The following is a 6,000-nucleotide window of genomic DNA, read 5'->3' on the forward strand; positions in this document are numbered from 1 at the left end:
CCGACCGATCATCGCAGACACATCGTTATAGAGATTTTCAACCAATTTAAAATTAATTCACTCGACCGTAAAAGTTTTCCTACAGGAAACTCGATTATATTGCCGGCCGTGTTACTCACTTTCCTTCCCCCTATCTTGTCGATGTGCCTGTTCGATCAAAATACAGTAACCTTTTCCGCGTTACCGTGTATCCGGGTGTATGTGTGTGGGGGAGGAAATTGTAAGCGTTGAAACGTTGAGTAGAATGAGGACGCTCGGGAGTGACACACTCGTGGTCTGGTCGTGCATTAATTATCCTTTGTGTGCCGCTTTGCCAACCGTTCGAGGCCCTCTTTCCGCATTCCACACTACCGGGGCGTGCCTGTGACCGTGAGCAGATTGTTTAAATGAATGAAATTATTTGCACCTATTACTAACCAAGTTATGAAGCCACCCAACATCGATGAAGTATCGGGTTGAATTAAAGACCTAACGAGAGGAGCTCTTTAATATTGAATACTAATGATGGTGTTTTCTCCCTGTTTTTGTTTGGTTTGGGGTGATGGTGCTTGCAGAGAATGCGAAAACCGATGAATCTTTCGCGATGAAGTACATTAATTTTGATTCATTGACTGCTGTTGTTCCTGCTGTTTGATGTCACAACAAGTCGATAATGAGGATGGGTGGGTTTTCGGAAACAGAGGACTGAGGGTGTGCATAAAATTTATCTAGCAACGTTTTAAACAAAATGACAAAACCACACCATTAATTACAGCACACACACACGCATAATGAGTGCCTTTACGCTGCAACTTCCGAAAGCTCTTTGCATAGATTAATAACGATCGAGTATAACGGCCGGTTGGGGGGGCTTGTATAGATAACTAACTAATGCAATATTATGCAATTATTTCATTTTAAAATAAACCGTTGCAAATAAGCATATGCGACAAAGTAATTAAAATGGCAAATGGTTTGATGTTCCATCCTCGACAGTTGAAAAGGATTGGAGTTAAGGTGGCTCAAAATACGTCTGAAATAAAAGCCAATGCCACCGGTTTTTCCGGCGATGATTGCTATTTTGTCCGTAGGCCACTCAAAATTTGACGTCACTTTCAAGTGCACTGCAGATGAAGCGTGTTCCCCCCCCCCCTTTACAAAAACCGCGCACATAATGTTTACTAACGGACCGGCAATAATTAGGGTTGGAATTGAGCAACAGGACCAGACCTCCAGAGTGTGCCAGCGTCGTCGTACGTTCACAACCGTAACCGCTTCTCAAACTCATAAAGCGCCCCCCACACACACACACACAAACACAAAAGCTTGGAGCTTTCGTTCCATCCATCGTGTCTCGGAAGAAAGAAAATCTTTCCAGGGAGTTGGAAGAAATAAATTGCATCCCTCCGAAAGCAGCGGTCTCGTTATGTAATTTGTCGCCATTCTATCACCGCCCATTGCCAGCAGTGCTTGTACCGTACCCATTACAGGAGCTACGGGATGCAGTTGTTTGCATAGAATGCAAAGCACCGACCACGGTGCAACCGTGACGAAGAGTTAATTTTGAGCCAAAAGCAAAAACCCGGACGAGCGTGTGCTGTCGTGCTCAAGGTTCTGTTGCCAAGTCCTGTGCCTCTTTCTCATCACCGGTAGTTCCGGTGGCTTGCCTAGAATCCCCGGTGTACGTACGACCTTTCCCGGCCAATGGCAAACATCCCTTTTTCGCTGCATTCGTGATCCCTAAACGTCTGTGTACTCACAGCTGCTTGTTTGGGTGTTTTCGTTGGTTAGAAAATGGAATTTACACTTTAGTAAATTTTACGGTTTTGCACTGTGGTGGCTGCAACGGATTCTTGGAATCGATGCTATGCCCCGGGTAGCAGCATACGGTTGAAGAAGTTTTACAAATAGCAAAAAATACATCACCTGGACGTATTGTTAAGACCTGTTGAAAATGACGGATCCGTTAGCTATTAGTTTCCTTACCGAAAGTTAGAAAGACCTACGAAGAATTCTCATTATGTGGAGACAGAAAAAAATATCCTTTAGTTACAGGCACCTGGTACCGTCTCATACCTTTCGTACTAACAAACTCACAAATTGGGCAGACGAAAAGTTTGATGATTGATCATCTTTCCCAACCAGTCACAACTGAGTCATCATGTAACGCAAAGCGATAAAGCCTAATTGTGGAGTTCCTGATCAATTTTGGCAATTATTCTCCAATTCCTCAGAAGTAGTTAATATTAAACATCCCTCAAGAGAACTCGTCGTACTTTAAAAATTCTTTCATCTACTCTTTGACCTACTTTCGTTAGCGTTAGTAGTTTTCCTAATTAAGTCCCTCCAACATTAAATTTGTGGTGGAAATGCGGAATAATCAATCCTTTTTTTGCTATTTGCCGTATAATAACTTCTCTTCGGAAGTAACCGGTGTCGATCGAAGTGCCAACTGTCATTCCATTCGTCGCAATGAACCAGCGGCTATACCGGTGGAATCTCATTTGACGTCGCATGGTCATCTCCCTTAAATGGACATCTAGAATCACCTTCCATGTTGCTCTTGGTTCGTTTCCTCGGTTGGATCGTGAAACGTGAGCGTCAAACGGACGGAAATGCTGAATGGATGGTTGCCATTTCGGCAGTTCATGAATATAAAATACTGCTTTGTAGCAAACGAGTTCGGTTGCACTACTGTGTTGGATGGAGGGGGTAGAATGGGATTTTTTTTCGGTGGGTGAAGAGCCATCCTGCGGTACATCCGCTCCGTAAATGGAAATTCATCGTATCGAGCAGATGGTGGAGGTAAAAGCGATAATAACGTTTGTCAACATTGTACACGCTCTCGGTGCGTTGCCGAAGATCATCGGACTCCTCGCTTTCACCAAGGGTACGCTTTACGAGTACGCCAGACCACCGAACGTAATGACATTTAAATGGAGCTCGCTGTTCAATGGCGTACGCTTTAAAGAAGATACCACAGCACGGAGCATCGAATCCTGTGGTTCTTAAAGTGAGACTCACCGCTCCCTATATATCTGTGAGATGAAATGCAAACTATGCAACCTCATCGAAAGATCTATCCTCTTTCTAGGAAAATATGTTCCATAGTCTTTTTGGCTAAAGGCAACACAAGAAAAAGGGTAATCGACAATGGAAATCCCGCATTGGACGTTACGTTGGGTTACTCGGCGGAACCGATCGGAGGACGCAGCTCATCAAATATTCAACAAGCTGAAACATTAATTATTAATGCATGCGCGACGTTGACGTCGTCCCTTTTCGGTTGGTTAATGCAAATGATGATCTTGCACGAGCACTCCGTCTATCTTCGTTGCGCATCAACTTGCATTGAAACTTGCAGCTGCTTTGCCACAGATGCGAAGCGAAGAAGATGAAGTCGTTTCCGTTATCCATGACGTCTCCGAAACGCCACAATAAATGACATGGTATTTCAGTGTATTATTTTCTTCTCCGTGCTTCGATCATGCCCCGTACCTTGTATTTCATGCAAATTTGGACAATGTAATTTGCATCCCACTACCCAATGACATTTCGGGGAGCTCATTTGTGAATAGCACGGAACAGATGAGCCGTACGTTTATTTTTGTATAAAAACACAATTAGAGAGGATGATCTCCCCAAAATGGCTGAAGTTTACTACGCGAGTTGTAGGCATGATACTTTACCCAAGCCGGTTTTAGATAACGATATGCTTAAAATAATGCTTTAAGTCACGAAAAATCATTTGAGCAACGAAAAATCATTTTCCACGATGCTGAAAAATCGCTTAAATTTCTATGAAAATGAAGGAATGGAAAAAAAATCAGCTTCGAACGAAAAAGTTTTTCAAATCAATTATCAAACCAAACCTCAAACTACTGAAGACAATGTTTCAAACTATTTAAACACGACACACATTTAATATCATTTTCCGTTGTGCTTTTGTTGTACGGTTTCTCTCAGAATAGTACCGATATTTGTAGCTACGATCAACTTTTTTTTTGGATAAAAACTTCTCCATAACAACCTACCGTCGTACCGGTATGGTGCTGTTTGCTCTGCCGTTTCAAAACTTTCAAATGCTTACAATCTAACCGGCCAACCGACCGACAAGTGTCTGATAATTTTAGCAAACTTTACACACATACACTAATAAGTCTTCGCAACGCATTAGTGGACGAGTGGACGAGTCGCAATCAATTTTTCCCATCCACCCCCGGCCAGAGGTGGTACACCGGTTGAAAGCACACTTCGGTCACCCCCGGTGATGGATGTTGCCTCGAAAAAGTGGTTACTTTGTTGAGGAAAACTTTCCAAGGTAATGCTGTGGAAAACCTTTCGACTTTTCCTTTCCGAACAGAGCTTTTCGAAGTACCTAGGTGATTGGCTACTATTTAACACGCTGCCACAGTAATGTTGAAAGATTGGTATGCGACAAGTTATCATTAAATTCCAGTTTTTTGGTAAAGAAACTCATCCTTAAACCCCTAATTGTGATTATTCCGGATAAAGGGATTAATATCTTTGTATATAAATATTGTTTCCTTTTCTCTACCCATCTACCCGGTAGCTGATCACATTTACTAAAGCCACTCAATCATCGTGGGATAATTTTTCAACAGACAGCGTGTCTCATTTTAACTGTACAGGACCAAGTCAGAAGAAAAAACATTTGATTGCCATGCCTCATTAATTTACTAAATTGAATTTCCACCTCACACTGATCGGTACTCTCTTCATACCTTATCGCTTGTATTTCCTTTTCATTACAGTGCCCGGGACATCAAAATCAATCCTTCGGAGGAAAGAATTAAATTCTATCATCTTCGCACGCCCGAGGCCCCAACCGTTAGATGAGTCTCCTACGCAAACGCGCACCGACCAGAAGACGAAATGAGTTGACAAATTTACGGTACATCACAGATCGTCATCAGATCAGCAGGCAGCAACATTCACCGCACTGCGTACAATGCGTGTTCCGTGTGCGGTGTGTGTGTGTGTGTGCTCGGTTTTCCAGTCACCCTCGGGGTGTGAAATGAAATGGATTTTCAACGGTTTCAGCGAAAAGGAAGCAAACAAACAGCAGCCAAAAAAAAGAAAAAAAGAGAAACCAGTGCAATGCTGGTGTGGATTAAATGATGTGACATAAACGAGACGACATGTGTGCAATGGTTCATTGCCAAAGGGCACGTTGTGTGATGTCTCTCATAACTTCTCGTTTTCAAAAAAACAAAATGAACACACAAAAAAAAGCAAACACGGTAGCATAAAACTGTTTGGAAAACTGTTTCCATCCTTCTTCGTTCCGGGTTTTACGTTGCGGCTGGGGATGAGTGCCGCTCGTTACCAGGATACGACCGAGGAACGAGAAAAGTTTTACCGAAGCTGTGCTTAACGAGATTGCCAAGGTGCAACGGGCGCCATTCGCTCACTAGTGCACGTGACTGCATCGTACGCATCCTTTCGCTCGCCCAAGAGCGGCACCGAACGAACGTAAAAAAAACGAAGTAAACAACCGAGCAACGAGTCGTCAAAATGATCGACTTTACCTAACGTGAAGATGCAAAAAGTCAAAGGTGATAGAAAACTTTATTTGATCGTTTTAGTGAAACACCCTTGCAGGGATTGTCACTTACCCGTAGCGAATGGATTAAGAACTGGCGTAAGAGAGGGCAAATATCGACGTGCATTTCAGTGTTGTTGGCGGTGTAAAGAAGAGCCAGCAGAACGCTGGTAATCAGTTTCTCCCGACCAACATCCCAGTGCAAGCGGTAGAAAAAAGGGTGAAATTATTAAACCACAGACAGCGCCAGACAGCGCCAGACACTTACAGTACAGAGGGACGGAAAACTGGCGACATTGTATCCTTAGAACCATTCGGTATTAGTTGTAGTGTGTACGTGAACTAGTGCCGTAGGACAAGAGAGAACACACATGCACCAGCATGCGGTGTCAAAACAAAATAAATGTGTAAGGATATGAGGAAGGAAAAAGCGGCCAATGTCAGAGAAAGAGGCG

General features: G+C 43.2%; 1 protein-coding gene across 2 annotated transcripts in view; it reads left to right on the forward strand.

The window, feature by feature from the left end:
* LOC125771793 (neuropeptide Y receptor type 2) overlaps positions 1 to 5,216 on the forward strand; it is a 47,525-nt gene extending 42,309 nt beyond the window's left edge. For both annotated transcript variants that reach the window (XM_049442852.1, XM_049442853.1), the window contains one exon: positions 4,755 to 5,216. The gene's annotated coding sequence lies outside the window, so the exon portion shown is untranslated. The remainder of the gene's footprint in view (positions 1 to 4,754) is intronic.
* Positions 5,217 to 6,000: the final 784 nt, after the last annotated feature.

The sequence above is a fragment of the Anopheles funestus genome, chromosome 3RL (assembly GCF_943734845.2).
Source record: "Anopheles funestus chromosome 3RL, idAnoFuneDA-416_04, whole genome shotgun sequence".
Lineage (NCBI taxonomy): Eukaryota > Metazoa > Arthropoda > Insecta > Diptera > Culicidae > Anopheles > Anopheles funestus.